The following is a 17,603-nucleotide window of genomic DNA, read 5'->3' as shown; positions in this document are numbered from 1 at the left end:
AGTAAAATACACCCTTATTGTCTCCTGTTGCTTAAGAGCTTTAAACTTGGAAGGGGAGAACCGTCTAGTATAGAAAGCCACTCAGTTTCTATCTCCCCAGCAGTGCTGAGTGGACATGTCATGCATACCACACACACAGGCGTTCCTTCATTTGCAAGTTCTGCTTTGAGGGGAGCCAGGAGAGCCAGTATTGACTGTACTTTTTCCCTGGGCTTCATATGTTGGTCTTGGAGTGAGACTGCATGTAATCCCTACAGCTTATATTTCCCAGCGTGTTCTGTGCCTTAACCAGGTTAGTGTTGGTTGGTGATAATGGAAAAGTTGCAAGTGATCATTTTTGGATTATTTTATGGATTTATTCCTAAATTGGCCCATGAATTTGCATTTAGGTTTCTGGTTGTATTCTAAATCGGGTTTTGATTTGGTTTTGACCTTTAAGGACTGAACAGAGGTAGACAGCTTAGCCCTCCTACCCCCTTCCCCTGACTGCAGCTCACATTGTTTTAAAGCCAGTTTGACTGAGTTTATGTTTACTTCTTTGAATTAAGCAACTCTAATATACAAACTTTTGGGTAGGACTTTTTATAATAAAGGACTGTGTAGTATGGCCCTAAAAAGAGGGGCGTCATATATCTATGTTATAGGACTTTATTACATGATGTGGGAAGGCCCATAGTATGGAAGACTAGTGACACAGGCCTTAATGTATGTATTTTCAGTCCTTAGACATTCAAATTAAGTAAATGAGAAATAGCTATTCATTGGTTAGTAGCACAACCCCTGAAGCAGATAGTTTTTAGTTCTCTACACTTTTAAGAAAGCCTAAAAACCAGAAAAACAGGCTGCTTTAGGTTGGAAAGGAGGCGTTAACGGCGAAGGAGCTTGCCATAACCACAATCCTTGGAGTTTTGTGAGACTAAAATCATCCTGAAAGCAACAAGAATAATGGTTGCAGTAATTGTTTCCAGGCTCAGGACCCCTGAATTTTGTTTTTTAAGTTGACCCCATGAACTAGTAATTGCAGGAATAAACTGAATGTTTGCCAGCAGGAGTCACTCTAGGCCTCCTAATAAAAAGTAAATTAAACTATATCCGTAAGGCTCTCAAAGGCTGAGGTGTTTGACACTGCATGCATAAGATGGCATGAGGGCAGTGTTGCAGCATTCTCAAATTATCCCTGTACCTTTCTTTGTTCAATCTAGGAAGACTTGGTTTTTGCTTCTTTCAAAATTGGCCCTTGATAACTTTTCTTAAAGCAGAGTTTATAGGTAAGGATATCGGTACCATAGTCTCCTACATATTAGCTTGGTTTGGCTTTACTGGATGAATTGATTGTATCCCACATCATGTACTTGAATGAATACTCACATCCTTCTCCTGGTTGTGCCTCTCAGTCTTGCAGCAGAAGTCACTGGCGTGAACTGTAGTTGGTGTGAAAGGAGATGTTAACTCGTGGTTTTCTGCAAAAGAATGGGTCCAGTGTGATGGGAAACTGAAATATGTTAGCAATAGCTGTGAAATATAATAGTTTCCCAAGTGCACACAAGCTCAAGAAGTTAATTGTTCATTTATGTTTGATACTGGGATTGAAACATTGGATTAAAACCAATTAAATGTTCCTAGAAGCAACAGAAAAAGTTTCCTGATTTATGAATAGAACCATTGAAATGGCGCAGACACAATCCATGTAAAGTAATGAGGTGTTTTGTTTTTTTGGCAAAGGAGAACACAAAACAGGCATAGGGAGTTCTTTTAAAAAACCTTCTCTTTAAAAACATCTCTTTTTGGACAAGGTCAATAAAATAACATACACCACTAGGAAGGCCTAATGGGAAATCTAGGGCTTCACTTCACAAGGAAAACAATCCCCCTCCCCCAGGTGAGCGGCACAATGAAAATACTCTGCTTATTCTATCAGGGTTACATTCCTGAACTTAAGTCAACATCCTAAGTTACAGAACTAAACATGCTCTGCTTCTGCTTAGCAACCACAAATCCTTCCTTCACCAGTTGCATATATTTTGGATGTGGCTACCGAAGTACACATTCCTTTATTTCGGTCAGCGCCCCGAGTTAGGAAAGGAGCGCTTTATTTTCCAAAAGCGCGACAGACAACATTCACACGGCTCCCCCCGTCCCCTGCCGCCCAGCACGCCACTGAAGCGATGGTTTCTTTAAAACCTCAAAACACACACACACACACAACCAAAACACCCCAACAACCCGGAAGCTGGACGTCTGAAGTCCACGCGGCCGGGGTTTTCGTCCAGGCTCGTGCGGGGGCCGGCCCCGGGGTCTCTGGCTCGGGGCCCGGGCGGTGGCAGCGCGGCCGGGGCCCGGGGCCACTTCCCGCGTTCCGGGGCCTCCCAGGCGCGAGCGCGGCGAGCGGCGCGCGGCTCGGCTCGCAGGACGCCCTCTAGCCCCGCCGGCGGCGCGCCGCGACCCCCCCGCCCCACTCCCCGCCCACCGGCGGCTGCGCGCACTGCACCCTCGCCCGCCGCTGCTGCTGCTGCTGCTGCCGCCGCCGCCGCCGCCGCACGCCGCCCGGCTCCTGCACGCCGCCGCCGCGCCGAGCGCCCGGGCCCGCGACGCCGCCGGCAGAGCGCTGGACCCAGCGAAGAGCAGCCGCGGTCGGGCGGCCCCGCGGCGGCGGCGGGCACGGGCGGGCGCGGGCGGCCTGGCCAGGGCCGGTTAAAGGGACGAGTTGCAAACAGTTCAGGAAGTGACAAGTCGATTTCCTCCTCCCCGGGAGCAGCTCCGTACAAAGCGCTCGGCGCCGGCAGGAGAGCGTGCGCGCGGCGGCCGCGCGGCGGGCAGCCCGGACGACTCGGCGAGCGCCGGCGGCGACTGCGCGGGGGCCCGCGGCCGGAGCGTCCCGCCGCGCACAGTAAGCGATCCCGGGCCGGGCGGCGGCGGCGACCGGGAGGCCGGTCCCGAGCGGAGGTCCTGGCTAGTGCGCCCCGGCCGCCGGCGGTAGGGAGCCTGGCTCGCGGGATGCACTGGCCTTAGCACCCCCCCCACCCCGCTTTTTTCAGTATTTGTGTGGCTGATTTCCTTTCGGTCCGCCTGCCTGGTTTCGTGTGGGGCCGGGCGGTTTCTCGGGGCGCTGAGTGCCGCCCCTGGTGCATGCGTGAGACTTGTCAGAGCGCAGCCAGGGGAGCGAGCCAGCACGGCCCCTGCGGAAAAGTCTGCGCTTCCCCGGGGCGGGCGCGGGCACTGCTGCGCCCTGGGGTGTTCCCCCGTCTCCACGTCTCAACTTGAACCCCGGCGAAGGCGCCGGGGATCCGGGCGTCCCCGCGCACCCCGAAGTTCCTGCATCGTTTTGCAGACAACTCTTTTGTTCGTGGAAGTTTGCGTCCGCCACCCCCGGGATGCGAGCGCGCAGCGGCGGGCTTCGCGGCGGCGGGACCGACCGGAGAGGTCACGCTGGGGGTGGGAGAGTACCCTGTCCGCGGTGGGGAAAAGCCCCCGCGGAGGCCGCGGCCGCGGGGACTTGCGGAATGGGGTGGGGGTGGAGGGCCGTGCCGGCGTGGCTTTTGCACATGGCGAGAAGGGCCGTCCGGCACAGGGCACCCTGGCCGAGTCCCATCTTTGCCAGTCCTTGATTTGCAAGCCTGTGGGAGTCGGCTTCCCCGCTCGGGCTTTCTCTTGGTGGGGTGGGCACGAAGAAGGGGAGGGCACCCAGAGTCCGGGGAGGGCCCTGGGTTTGCATTGCCCAAAGTGCCTTCTTGGCCACCGCCGCCCCCCGCCAGCTCCCCATCCCCTCCCGCAGACTTGAGGAACAATACTCGTGGCTCGATACCGGGTGGCGGAGCCCTGGCGACTGTCGAGAGCCGGGTCCCTCGCTCCCGGACGCCCCCTGAAGCCAGGCTCCGTGCATCCGAACGCAGGGCTTCATTCACACGTACTGTACTTCGTACGACGGTGAACAAAGAACAGCTCTTTGCAGCATTTGATGAATGGGATTCTGCCTCCTATAGGCCACACTCCGAGTCTTCCATACGTTACAGCCTCCGGACTCGGGGGGCGGGGGGTGGGTGTTGGGCGAGTGGCCCCCCGCGCTGGGCTGCGCCCCGGGCTCGGGGACCTGGGCCGGGCGTTTGTGCCGTCGCCTCCGCCAGCTCGCCTTGCCGGAGCCGGTGCAGATGGAGCCAGGCTGACGGTTGTTCAACAGGAACAAATGTTTGTTGAATTGTTGGATGGTGGAGACAAGGGGCTGTTTTCTATTGACTGCTGCAGGAGTTGGAATGGCATTGTTTATTGGCCTGGGAAGCCAGGCAAGCGTCTTGTGCAGCTTACAACATATTAGCAGACTTCCAAATGACATGCTAGCATATGTGTTCCCAGCAGTTCCCACCGGCTGGAGGGAGATCCTTCCTTGATCCAGAATCCTGGACTCTGGGTGATTACAGTAGGACGCTACCAGGTTTGAGGACTTGGAAGGGAATGGAGTTAGTAGACTGGGTGAAACTCACTGTTTCTGCAGTTGGCTAGGTTTTGGTTTCATTTTAATTTATTCACTTAACAGTAACTTGTCTCAGTTACAGTTTTGATACTGAATTGCCGATCTGTAGTTCTTTTTTTCCCTTCCTCCCCTCCCATTTTTCTCAGCTAGGGACAGCTAGATAAACTGAAAACAGCTGCTTGTCCCAGTTGATAGGCCCATGTTAGTGGGAGAAGGTTTGGGTCTTAAGTTCAGGCTTGGTAACCCTTGACCCAGTGTCTGTGCTTGGCAAGTGCCGGGATCCTGCCAGCCATGGTCCAGACCGAGGAGCCAGCTCACAGGGTGCTGCTGCAGCCCAGAAAATGAAAGAAAGGCATGGGGCAGGCCTGCTGCTTTCTCCAAATGCTCCCCTCCAGATAACAAGGCAGTTTGATGACCTGTTCCAATAATTCTACCCAAGGACTTCTTTTCCCCTGAGAAGTGATTATTGCAATGCAGTCATTTTAACATAGAAAGCAAGTTTTAAATAAAAGCTTGCAGTATAGCTGCTGCAGAAGTGGGCTTGAACGTCCTCAGGCTAGTGGGACAAGTAGAGCATTCCACTGTTTTGATTGATGATGATGTTTTTAGTCAGTTTCTCCCTCCTATTTTCAGTTCAGGGTAAGTCGCATGTAGCAGTAGTGTTTTTGGAAGTTCATAAAATTCTTGGAGGAAACAGAGCTTTAAGATACCGTATTGTAATCATGGCTGCTGCACTTAATTGGCGTTTTATGGGAGAAAGCCCTGTGGTTACCTCTTAGGCTGTTTCCCACCATGCCTTTTCGCCTTTATTCCCCAGTTGATTTCTTTTCACTTTCGCCCAGCCCCTCCATCTCCCCTGTTCTCTGGGAGCCTAGTGGGCTGGGTGTCCTTTAAATGGGTCCAGGGAGCAGGCGCCTGACCCGTGATGGAAGCTCAGGAAAGGCCAGCCAGCTTTCCTCCCCCTGCGGGAGACTGGAGAGAAAAGAGCCTTGCGTAAACTCTGGGAGCTGACGGCAGAGGACGCTCCGGAGCAACTTGGTGTACCTTTGCATCGCTCTTTGAGAAAGCACACCCTTCTTTACCCACTGCTGGATGCAGCGGGCACTGGAGACTGTGCTTCCGACCCACTGTTGGATTGTTGCGTTGATATTTTACCCAGGCAGTGTGACTTTCTTTTGGATTGCATAAAGTGTGTGGAAAACTTTGTTCTTGTCCTTAAAAAAAAAAAAAAAAAGACTGAAATAAGCAAATACTCAGATCAGCACAACTCCCATCATTACCACCACCACACACCTCTCTGATGTGTAATAAAAGAAACTGCGGGCATAATTTGTTATGTAATACGCTGATAATACAAATTTCGGTTTTCAATGGAAACCAGATGTGGAGGGGCTCTCATTAATTGATCCAGCAAGAGGGACACTTTAATAGATTCACTAGCCCTTGAAAACCCCAGAGGTGATTTTTTTTTTGGGGGGGGGGTGCGACTTGAGAGGAGAATCCCAAACCTGGGACTTTTTCGAGGTTTTTGCCTCTCAGCTTCTCATCTTGCTGCAGCTGTCCTTTTTGTCAGACTCTTCCTCTCTTGAAAGAACCGGTTTGTTGCCAGCATGAAGCACATGGCTGGGTCTGGCAGGGCTCTGCTTGGCTTAACTCTGCTGGGCTCCACTCTCCTCCTTGCCTGGCCCAGCTGCCGGCCTGCCCTCTACCCTCCACAGCAGAGCCGGGCCGGGGGACTTGGGTGCTGTGAGGAATGCTGACTGGTTTCCCCCAGCTCTTTTCTACAACGTCTGATCATCCAGGGAGAGTTGCTGTTTAAACTTGCCCAATGAACAAACTTTCCGAAATCTCGACTCTCCTTCTCTGATTAATTTCTGTGTTTGTTTCCTGCCTAACTTTATGAGGGTTCTTTCTACACGACTGAGTCACCTTTATTATGGCCCAAGGTCGGGGACTGCACTGTAATAGCTGACCCCATTAACAGTAGTTTCATTGCGTGCCGGGGATGTGAACTTTGGAAACAAACCCAGAGGCTTAGATACGCTGATGTGCCCAGAGACTCGCTCAGAGAATTTTTGTTTTAGCTCAGTTTACATTAACATGATTAATGACCCCAGCCACTGAAAAGTCTATATTCAAAAGCAATTTTACCGTTCCCGAGGGTTCTTCTTACTGCGAAGTAATTTTCTTGGCCAAACAACTTTGTTGTAAGGTAACTTCTTCTTTGATGTTTAATCCAAACCTCCTGTGCACACGGTTTTGGATCAAGGTTTGGGCTTCGAAAATTGCGGGTTGTGGTTTTGGTGGTGCCGGTCTTAACCCTCCCGAACTCTGGTCAGGAGGCACCCGGGTTCTTGTCTCGGGAAAGTTCTCTGAGATCTGGAGCATCAGCAGAGAGGGGAGGAAACCTTCCAGAGGAAACTTGGCTTCGGGGTGTCCTGGAGGAGGGATACAGGAGGCTGGAGCGGAGGACAAACTTTTTTTCTTTTCCCCTTTGCAGAGATTGAAGATACTTGAGCGTTTTCAAAAAACAGAGACGTCTTCGCTGCAGCTGCCTCCTGCTCCTCCTCCTGCTGCTTTTTCCTCATCTTCTTCTTCTTCCTTTTTTTTTTTTTTTGTTAAGTGTGGGTTGATTGAGAGGGGAAATGCTGATGGGTGGGTCTGAAAGCAGCCTTAGGAACCCAAGAAAATAAAAACACATTTGAAGGACTCTGGAAGATTTTGCATTTCAAAGGGTCTACCTTGTAGAATTTCACATCACGTCAGGGAGAAGTGTGACGGGCACCCCGCTTCTTTATGGTTCTCCTCTCCTGCTGCGGGGTGGCGGGGGAGGGGGGGGTTTGATGCACAGGATGCTGCTTTTTGCAGGGGGGAGGGGGACAGCCTGGCCAGACTGTGCAGGAATATCTCACAGCCTCCCCGCCACCCATAGGCAGCTGTAGTCCCTGGAGGGACTTTTTCTACCCAGCTCCCCGCTAAGGAGGTGAAAGCAAATCATGTTGGTAAAAAGCCCCTTTGACCCCAGAACGCAGGAGCAGCCAACTCCTGCCTGTTCTGACTCTCCCACAAAACAAAGAAACAGATTTTCCTCCTGCGATGATATAATGGGGCTCCCAAGATGCAGGCCTGTACAAAACTTGGGTGCAGCGGGATTTAGCTGAAATGGGGGTGGGCTATTTTAGAAATAATAGCAGTGCCCACTGGTTGTGGAGGCTCACCCTTGCCCAGGGGCTTTGCATCCACTGTCTCTCGACTCTCAAAGCAGTCCTGCGGTTACAGCTGAAGAAACTGAGGCTGAGGGAGGCGCCGGGACGCAGCAGCTGGAAGACTGAGCGTCTGGGGACTCTGTTCCATTCTCTCTGGCTCCACAAGCCTGCCCGCTCTCCATACACCATGTTCATAAGATGTGGAGGCACCGAGTTCTGTTTTATCTCAAAGCATAAATTTTGTTTAGTCTTGTTAACACCACAGGGAAACTTAGAAATTTTAACTGCCTCTTTCCATTGCCCCTGTGTTTTCTGCAGTCTTTTTTTTTTTTCTTCCCCCTTTAAAGAAATGATTGAATTCTATTGCTGTATCTGCCATAGGACCAAAGGCAGTGCCTCAGTTGGGAAGACTGAAACGTTTCGCTTTGTCTTTACAAAAGACAGATTCACAGGAAAATATGATTATTCCTAGTGACCTTCTGGGGGAAATGGGAAATAAATCTGGCAGCCCATTAGAAGCATCACCATGTATACAGATCCCATTTTCCCTTCAAAGAGATTGTTTAAAGGATTTCCAGCATTTATCTCCCTTTTTTTTTTTTTTTTTTTTTGGTTAGCTGAGTGAGATGTTTCAGAGTAAATCATTTTGTGGTACTTGCCACCCCAGGTTTGCACAACATCACGTTCTGTTTACATGCCCAAAGTAATCAAATAACTGAACACAATTGTCCATCCTCCAGTGTGTGGGCACTTGGTATGCCCCAGCTAGGGCTGGGCAGAGGCCCTGTGTTCTGTCTCAGACAGATGGCTCTTTGCAGGTTGATCCTGGTTTGTGTGTGGGAGTGGAGGCGGGGGACGGCGGGGAGGCAGAGTGAGACCCATCTCCAGCAAGGGCTGCCTGGCTGGGTCTTCTGGCCTTTCTGCTCCTCAGGGGTTTGTGGGAGAGGCCTGGGATCTCCATTAACTAAGTGTTTAGCGTCCACAGAGGTGGTCCTCAACCTTGGCTGCATGTTAGAATCACCTGGGGAGGTTTAAAAAAAAAAAAAAAAAGTCTGGATGCCCAGACAGCATCTCGGACCAGTTACATCAGAATCTTGGAGAGAAGGGGTGGGACCCAGCGTTGGTATTTTTAAAGCTTCTGAGTTGATTCTGTTGTGCATCTAAGACTGAGGCATGAGGACTGGAATAGACCCTGCGTATGTATACCTCCCTCTCCTTCGTAGGGGATTAGGGGCCTTCCTGTTCAGGAGTGGAATAAACCTATTGGAATTTTCCACTGCTGCCGCCATGTCTCAGCGAAGGAGAATCTGAGAGGTACCCACCCCTGGGCCCAGTGCCTGCTGCAGGCATCATCCAGGTAGTTCCTGTTTCGGCCCAGCCAGGTGTTCGCTGCCCCTCACAGGATTTGGTACAGCCCCTCTGAGCCACCTCCTTTCTGGAGTGAAGAGGGCAGGTTTTATTCAGTCTGTGGTCACGTAGGTCCCGCATTCCTTCTGGAGGTTGGGCACATGTTGTCTGTGTGGGGCTCAGGGGCGGGAGGAAGCAGTTTTGTCCATCGGTGATTCTGAGAGCCGCTGGTCCTTTTCATCTTGGTTTGCAGTGAGTATCATACTGACAGCCACCTAAGGGTACCTGACTTTCGGGAACCTGTCCTTCTACATACTTGAGATCACGTTTTTCGTAGAGTTCCATGTCGGGTGACCAGGGGCTGGGAGAGCAGGAGCTGCCGTGGCCTGCTGATGGAATCTTACAGAAGGTGAATCCCACCGCGAGAGATGCGGTGACTTTTCGCCCAGTCACGTGGGCCGGTGCACAGAGAGACCAGAACCTGTGTCCCCACCCTCCCCCCGCCCCCAGGTCCCCTACTCGAGTGCTGCCTCCTCTCCAGTGAGACTTCAGGACACCGTCTTGCTCGTGAGACAGTGTGCTGTGCAGTCCAGACCTGCAGGCAGCGTGGTCCTCGTCCAGTGATCTTTAGCCTGGTGAAACATGCCCTCCGACACCCTCAGTCGGCTTGGACCGTCCATCCCAGATTTCACTTCCTCCCCGATGTAGGGGCAGCAGGCCTCCCTTCAGTCGTTGAGAGTGCAGGGTTACTAAGTCCGCCACTGTCCACCGGGAAAACTGAGACCCGAGGGGAAGTGCTGAAACCTCAGGCTTGATCAAAAGGCCTTTGGTCGCTTTGGCAAAGGTTTGTCCATCTGCTCTTCTGGGCGCCAGTGGTGGCGCATAAATAAGGGCTCTTTCTCCTTCACGAGGAGTTGGGTTCGGGCCTAATGAGGTGATCGGGCATGGGGGGGTTCTTCCTGCCTTCATTTAGCAGACACTGATTGGACACCTGCCGGGCGTCCCTTGCAGTGCTGGCCTCTTTTCTTCATTCGTTCACCGAGTCCTCAGCACAGCCTGTGGCTGAGGGACTCGCTCCGTCGCTTGCTGAAAATGCCGCTGCTTAGAGAAATGACTTGGCCTCGGGTTTGAAGGACGGTGACCTCCCAGCTCTTCGTGATGGCCTCCATCCTGTCCCCGCCACCAGGCTCCCTCTTGGCCCAGTGGCTGCCCCCGGGGCAGCAGAGATGCGCTTCCTGCCATAAGCAGGGGGCATCGTCTGGGGAGATGGCCCCTGGCGATTAGAGATTGGGCACTGAGCTGCCACCTCTAGGAGGGGCCCAGGTGGCCATGTGCCAGGGCCTGCCGCGGGGCCCAGGGAGCAGGGTCTGTCTAGGCCTGTGTCCCTGCAGTTGGAGCAGTTCCCCCGGGGGGAGGCGGTGGCTCGCCCTGAGAGGCCACCCTCCTTCCTGCCGCCCTCTGGCTCAAGTGCTCTGACGGCCCTGTTGGGAGAGGCCTGCACCTCGCCTGGAATTCCCCTTGCTCTGGCCTTCACATTGGCTTGGAGCCTGGGAGTGCAGGGAGGTCCCGGGTGCCGCCTGCAAGCTGCCTCTCTGCCAGTTTGGAGGTGGAAGGACACAGGTCTCCACGGCCAATTGCCTCTGCACTCAGGATGAGAGGGCGGCGCTGGGGCTGAGGTCGGTGGTTCTGAGACTCCAGGCAGAGTCTGGGATGCAGGGGGCCCTCTGTGGCATGGTCCTGGGGGCCCCTTCCCCCCAAAAGCCCAGGGGCAGTCAGATGATGGGATTCCCCGGGGGAGGGTAGCGGGCCCTCGATGGCTCACTTGCTGGACCTGGTTGGCTTTGTGACCCCTGTGGCCTCGTGTCTCTCCTCTCGCCCGCCCTGCCTCCTAGTGCTTTCAGGGTTGGGTGGGGGCCTGTCCAGGAAGCCCCCCGGTGAAGGGTGTGGTTCTGCCCGTCGGACGTGAGCTGGACTGGGTGGGCAGAAGTTCTGCCAGCCAGAGGACTACAGAGGAACTTGGGCAGGGAGGAAGGGAAACCCAAGGGCAGTTTTCAGCTCTGGCGTCAGTGCCCGGGGTTTGAATCCCAGGTGTGCCCTCTGCTCACTGGTCGCTCTTAGGCAGGACTGCCTTTGCTGCCTGGGTTCCCTCGTCTGGAGTGTGGCCAGGCCAATGGCACCCAGCCCCTGGGTTGGGGGGAAACCTAGGGAAACCACGGTTGGGGGCACTCAGAGCCCAACGGACGTCGTGGTGCAGCTCGTGGCAGGCATGTGCCTCTGGCAGGACCGATGAGGGGAAGGACTGGGGTGACTGTCCCTATGGCCAGTGGGTGACTGAACAAGGGACAGGGCAGTGGGGACTACCTTGGAGCTGGCCCTGGCTGGCCAGGTGAGGCCAGGTCAGGCAGAGCGCCTTTCTCTACGCACAGTCTCCCGTGGTGGGTGTCTTGTGATTTAGGGGGAAGAAAGGTTGAAAGCCCATGTTACGATCTGGTTTGCAGTGTGTCTCTCAGTTAAGATGGGTAAAATCTTTTAAGATTTTTTGCTTGGGAAACAAAGTCTCCTGTTTACCAAAGGTGATTGAATTTGGTCCTGAGCATGGAACACTGGATGCGTGTCATGGTGTGGCCCCGTTATCTTGGCTCCGCCCTCACCACAGTCTGGGAAGGAATTCTGTGGCCACTTCCTGGCCGCATCCCCCTGAGGACTGAGGGTGGCAGGTCCTTCACTGTCTTTAAGGTTCTTCACAGACTCGCCACCTCTGATGTCTTTATTTTGCCCCCTCCCTTCAACTTGCTGAGCTGCCTTTCATAACTGCCCGTGTCCTCTCGGGTCAGGTTATGTGGCTGGAGCTGGGGCGTTTGCTGGGGCACGTTTCACCGACTCTTGGGGTGTGAGTCCAGTGCCTCCAGAGCCCCTCTATCTTGCCCCTCATGTAGCGGCAATTTCTCCAGCAGCAAGAGCTCATCTAAGCTCATCAGAGCTTTTCAAATGAGTCCTTGACTGGGATGATGGAAGGGAGTGCGTCCCCTCCCCAGGGATTGGGTAGGCCAGTGGTCCCTGGCGGTCTCCATTCCCCAAGTCTTCTTATTTTCATGTTCATCTTTCTGCTTTTTCGGCCATGCTGAACAGCCTGTGGGATCTTTGTTTCCCGCCCAGGGATTGAACCTACGCTGCCCACAGTGGAAGCACGGCGTCTTAACCCCTGGACTGCCAGGGAAGTCCTCCTGGTGTCTCCCGAGTGTCCCCTCGTCAGCCCCAGCCTGGCTGTCCTGTGGGGCGAGCAGGGTGGACAGTCTTGGCCTGAGAGACTGGTGCTCTGCTTAGGACAGCTTTGGGGAGACCCTTTCCTGGGGAGACCCTCCTGGGGAGACCCTCTCCTTTGGGGAGCTTTGGGGAGACCCATTCCTGCAGGGGTGTGCAGACTATTCACTGAGTCTGGGTGGGTATCCTGACTCCGGGCTGTTGCTGTTCCTGCCCTCAGTCTGGCTTGGGTGGCTGGGGCCGGCTTTAGAGAGCTCTCCCCGTAGAGGACCCACTAAGGTGGCCGGCCTCAGGTGGCCTCGACACAGACCCTTTTCCTGGACCTCACAAAGCTCAGTGACCGAAGGGCAGTGTGAGGGGGGTGACCAGGACATCGGGGCTGCCTCCGCCCTTGCTGGACGCGACAGAGCCCGTCACCCTGGCCCCGTGTGCCTCTTTGGCTGTATGGCCGCTTCTCTGCTAACCACAGAACACTCTGCGTGCTGGTTCCTCCCCGCCCCCCCGGCCCCCCTTCCCGGCGCAGTCCCATTCAGTCAGTGGCTAGGAAGCACCTACGGTATGTGTCAGCATCTCTGAAGAATCCCAAGATGAGTGACCTGAATCCCTGCCTTGAGGAACTTGTGGACTTGAGCGGCAGACCATCAGACTGCACTTGTGTTCAGTACTTCCCACCATGCGCCTGGGGCAGTGTAGTGGACGTGTGGGTCCACGGGGCACTGGTGAGCCCCAGTCCCGTGGGAGTCACAGGGGGGTCATTTAAACCGAGCCCAAGGGAGCAGGGCTGAGCAGGAGGCTTGAGGAAGGAGGGGTTTGGGTGGGGGTGGGGAAGGAGGCATTCCAGAGCAGGGAGCACGGAGGCCTGGTGGCTGGAGACCACCCCGTCGTGGTGGAGGACGACCTAGGCTCGAGGGTGGGAAGCATACCGCTGGGCCCACAGCTCAGCCGTGAGTCAGGATGGTGCGGGTGCTGGACGGAGGAGTCCGAACTTTATCCTGGTGGGCTGGGAGCTGGGGGCGCTTGCTGATGCTTCTCTCTCTGGGAGGCTTGGTGCTTGGGGAGCAGCACTGTGGAGTGGGGTTGGAGCAGACACCCGGGAGACCACAGAGTGACCCAGGAGAGAAGGCAGGGATGAGGGTCCAAAGAGGTAGCGGTTGGTTAGTCGGACACTCGCTGGAAGCTGGCAAGGAGGCAGCTGGGAGGAGGAGATGGGAACAGCCTGCTCCTTACCAGGGGCCCCCTTCTGGGAAGACTGCTCAGGGGCCCCATCCTTTTGACCTCTGAGTGACCTCCTGGGAGAGCCCAAGACTAGCCCCCTACACAGGGAATTATCACCAAGTGGCACCTACTTGGCTGGAGGCATGTGGTTTGTGTTGATTTTAGTTGCCACTCTTGCTTTCAGTGGGGGCACTTGGGATCCCCAAGATCTTCCAGAGTTCCTTGCCTGCACCTGACTGGAACTAAAGGAATCAAAATGAACAAAGCCTTTTGGCATTGCATGAGCTGGAAAAGTCTGATTCAGGGTACACCTGCTTTTTCTTTTCTTTTCCCCTTAAAGGAGAAGAAAGTAACCACGTTGGTGTGATGGAAAAAAGGAGTGTGGGTGCCCTTTGGGTTCTGCTGTAGCGTGTTCTCGCTGGTGATCTCAAAGGGTGGGGAGTTGCTGACACAAACACGCGAGAATGTTCTGCATGGGTCACCTGGCGCCTGGGACTCCACACCCTCAGATGCCAGCCAGGATTCCAGGCCCTGGTGGCTGTGTGGCACGTGACTTAGGCCCAGAGGACAATAACGAAGGAGAATAGTGAACCTCCAAGGCTGGGCCCTTCAGCAGCCCATCTCGGCTTTCAGGGTGTGTTTTCCAAGCCTGTGGGAGGTTTTGTACATCAGCATTTAGTCTCGAGGAGAGAAGTTAAGTAAGCTGGCTGCTCTTGTTCATCTGATTGCCAGGGCAGTTAGCAAACTGCCCTCACCTGTTAGAAAAGTAAGAGAGTGGTCAGGCCTGTTGGAGGCTGAAAGGGACCCAGAAGGTGAGCTGCAGAGCAGAGGGGAAGTACCATGCCCATCAGGCACCTGGGCTGCTGGCTGAGGCACGTAGAAGGTGGCCTTTCCGCAGGTGATTGGGTTCTAATTTGCTTAAACGGAAAGTATCAGATTTTTGAACCTTTTGTAAGATTCAGGCATGTTCTCAAGGGCTGCAGAAAAGACCCCAGGACATCTCTGCTCTAGGTCGTGACCCGGGGCGCTCGCCTCAGCCTCGGAAGGGCAGGGCCAGCCTGGCACAGGCTCTGGGTTGGCCCGAAGGCCCCTGGCCTGCTGGTACCCTCCTTGGCTTTGAAATGCGGATGCCCAGCCAGCCCTTTGCCTGCACCTGCTAGAGAAAGAGCAGGCTGGCCGCTTCTGCCTGGGGTCTGGGTGGATCTGTGGACAGACCAGGTGAGGTCATGGGAGGCGGTGGGGTAGACCGTATGGTCTGCAGAGCTCAAGAGGTTTACAGAAAAAAAACCAATGAGCTGACCCACCGCCTGTACGGATGGGTCTGTATACCAAACCTGTGCTGTTCAGCTGGTAGCCGCTAGCCATGGGTAGCTGCTTAAAGTTTTTTCCAGCTTTATTGAGGGATAATTGACACAATTATGATTGTTTAAATTTAAAACAGTGGAGTTAAGGAATCAGTTCTTCACCTGCAGTAGCCACGCATCACGTGCTCAGTAGCTGTGTGCGGTTCCTCACTGTCATGTTGGAAGGTGCAGATATAAAACTTAGCCCAGCGGCACAGAACGTTCTGGGGGCAGAAGTGCGCTAGGCCTAGTCTCCCGTGCGTGTGTTAAATTGTGTCTGACTCTTGCAACCCCATGGACTGTATCCTGCCAGGCTCCTCTGTCCATGGGATTCTCCAGGCAAGAATACTGGAGTGGGGTTGCCATTTCCTTCTCCAGGGGATCTTCCCGACCCAGGGATCGAACCTGAGTCTCCCGCGTCTCCTGTGTTGGGAGGTGGATTCTTTACCCCCGTGCCACCCGGGAAGCCCAGACCGTCTCCCAGTGTGTGAGGGAACCGGAAGTATGGAGGAGGCACTCCAGGGAAAGAAGGGACACAGAGTGCAGAGTGAGTTCCTTGACTCGGAGGTGATGGGGAAATGTGTGATGTGACAGGGGGGCCTCGGCCTGGAATGGAGAAGCTGCCCCAAGACCTTCCTTCTCTGTGACTGTGGGCAAGCCCCTTACTGTGCAGACCACAGTGCCCAACTCCAAGTGACCAGTGGCTATGCGAGGACCCCCTCAGCCCTGCCGCTCCAGCCTGTGACCCCAGCTCCTCTACCCCTGGCTCCTGGCTCACCTGGGCCGGTGGCTACATCAGCTCTGCTGTGCCCAGCACTTCCCCCCGCTGGTGTGTGTGTGTGCACACGCCGGTGTACACACACGCTGGGCTGTGTGGAAGTCCACAGAAATCCTCCCTTGCCTGTGCTCCAATCACACTCCGCTCCAGACCACCTGGACCCGGTGGGTCATATCACTGTTCCTCCTGCGAGGGGCACATTTTTGTTTTGATAGGATGGCCGTGTTTTCTATGGGCAACAGATAAGGAACTACTCTGTTCATTTAGAATGGTGGCCTCTGTGTAGCATGAGGAAGGAAGAGACGTTCCAGGCCCCGCCACTAGCCAGCATCACGTGGCTTTCTCATTACAGTGCCGTCAGCTGCAGCGCTGGGGCAGTCTGTTGACTAGCTGTGAGCTGGGCTGAACTGTAACTCTCGTCTTGCTTGGTTCCCACATTCGCTGACTCCCAGTCCCTTTGGAAGCTAGTTAGGGGTAGAGTCCTTCTGAGGTGGGACAGCAAATGTGGGGAGCGTGGATGTGAGCTCTGTATGTGGGGCCCGACTGTGAATGCATTGCTGCTGGAACCGCTTCCCCGCGTTGCTGGACGCTGGTGGACTCTGAAAGTTGAGAGACTCTGCGGGGTTGTTCTCCGCTGAGCTGTCCCGGTCTGGGGTTCACTGCCTTCACGAGATGCTGCATTTTGCCAGGAGTCCGGTCCACTGGTGCCCTTGGGAATGGCTGGGCCTGTCCACGTTGGGTTTCCATGAGTCTAGTCTGCTCGCGTCACCCAGCTTAGTGCCCACTCCCTTTGCGTCAGGATGAAAACATCTCCAAGATGCAAGCCTAAGATATCAGGGGGAGCTTCCCGGACTTTGGGCAAGGGTGCAAAAGGGAGGACACCAGATAAGCCTGGTGAATTCAGCCGCAGAAGAGTTGCATGAAAGAAGTGCTTGGTGAGGAGGAAGTTGGGGTTACGAGGAGATGGAGCAAGAGCTCTGGAAGCCCAGGCCTGATTGCGTCCCCTCCTCTGACGCTCGGCCTCTAGCCAGCCCCTGAGGATGGCCTCCTGGGCCTGCCCTCTAAGGCTGGTGGGGGCCTGAGAGCATTGGCAGATTGGGCCATGCCCGGGATTGCGCACCGCTGGTCTCACCACCCAGAAAGGGGCAGTGTGTGTGTCCCCCAGGAACCCTGGTACAGCGCCTGCACCGTGGAAGTGGCTCGTTACTTAGGGAGCTGGTGCTGCGTGAGCACCTGCTGCGTGCCGGCCCTGCGCCTGTCTTTTGTCTGATGGTCACCCAGGCAGTTGGCTGTTGGCTAATGAGCCCCACTCCACAGGAGGGGACTGAGCTGCGGGTATGTCCGAGCGCAGGCCCATCCTCACAGGCCAGACCCCAGTTCTCCTGTTCCGAAGCCCATTTCTGCTTCACACCCGGTGCCATCCCCCGTTGGCGACCGTGCCACCATCTGCAAGAGGAGTCTCTTCCTTCTCTGGACAGCACCCCCGCGACCCCCGCCACCACCACTGTCTTATCACGGCCTGTGGGAAGAGGAGTAGGTTGCTCTGTGGGTTGACATTTAAGAAAGCCTGCTTGATGGAGCTGTCCCTCTGAATGTGTGGTTGTGGTACACGAAGGCTTCATTTGTCCCAGGCTGTTTTGAAATCAGAGGCAGGAAACCCCCGTCTCATTTCTGTATCTTGCATAGAGGTCATCAAAACAGGATCCTGTGTTCTGTGCGGGAGTCGTGATCGAGGAAGCCAGCCACGTGTAGGCATTGGGGCTCCAGAACCATCTCTTCTATCTGCTGGGTTTACTTGGATTTGTTTAAAGAACTTGGCGTGGAAGCACCCCTTCCCTGATACCCCACTGTGGCAGAGGCTGGAAGGGAGCCCTCCCGGTGACGGTGGGGCAGACCCCGGCCGTCCTCTGCTCCCAGTAAGGCCGCAGCTCACGCACCTCTCTGATCATGTGGGTGGGAAGGCAGGCCTCTGCCGTTAGGGATTGCAA

The 17,603-nt window shown here is 54.9% G+C and overlaps 2 protein-coding genes across 4 annotated transcripts in view; both read left to right on the top strand.

Annotated features, from left to right (window-relative positions):
- Nucleotides 1-7,175, top strand: part of EEF1AKMT2 (EEF1A lysine methyltransferase 2) — a 40,263-nt gene extending 33,088 nt beyond the window's left edge. For both annotated transcript variants that reach the window (XR_003586555.2, XR_003586554.2), the window contains one exon: nucleotides 6,966-7,175. The gene's annotated coding sequence lies outside the window, so the exon portion shown is untranslated. The remainder of the gene's footprint in view (nucleotides 1-6,965) is intronic.
- FAM53B (family with sequence similarity 53 member B) overlaps nucleotides 2,762-17,603 on the top strand; it is a 113,482-nt gene continuing 98,640 nt past the window's right edge. Inside the window, exon 1 of one of the 2 annotated variants that reach the window (XM_015103490.3) lies at nucleotides 2,762-2,887. The gene's annotated coding sequence lies outside the window, so the exon portion shown is untranslated. Of the gene's footprint in view, nucleotides 2,974-17,603 lie in introns of both variants that reach the window. The other variant, XM_042238562.2, reaches the window with a different exon arrangement.

The sequence above is a fragment of the Ovis aries genome, chromosome 22, assembly GCF_016772045.2.
Source record: "Ovis aries strain OAR_USU_Benz2616 breed Rambouillet chromosome 22, ARS-UI_Ramb_v3.0, whole genome shotgun sequence".
Lineage (NCBI taxonomy): Eukaryota > Metazoa > Chordata > Mammalia > Artiodactyla > Bovidae > Ovis > Ovis aries.
Note: the sequence above shows the minus strand (reverse complement) of the source record. Positions and strands in the feature narration are given on the sequence as shown.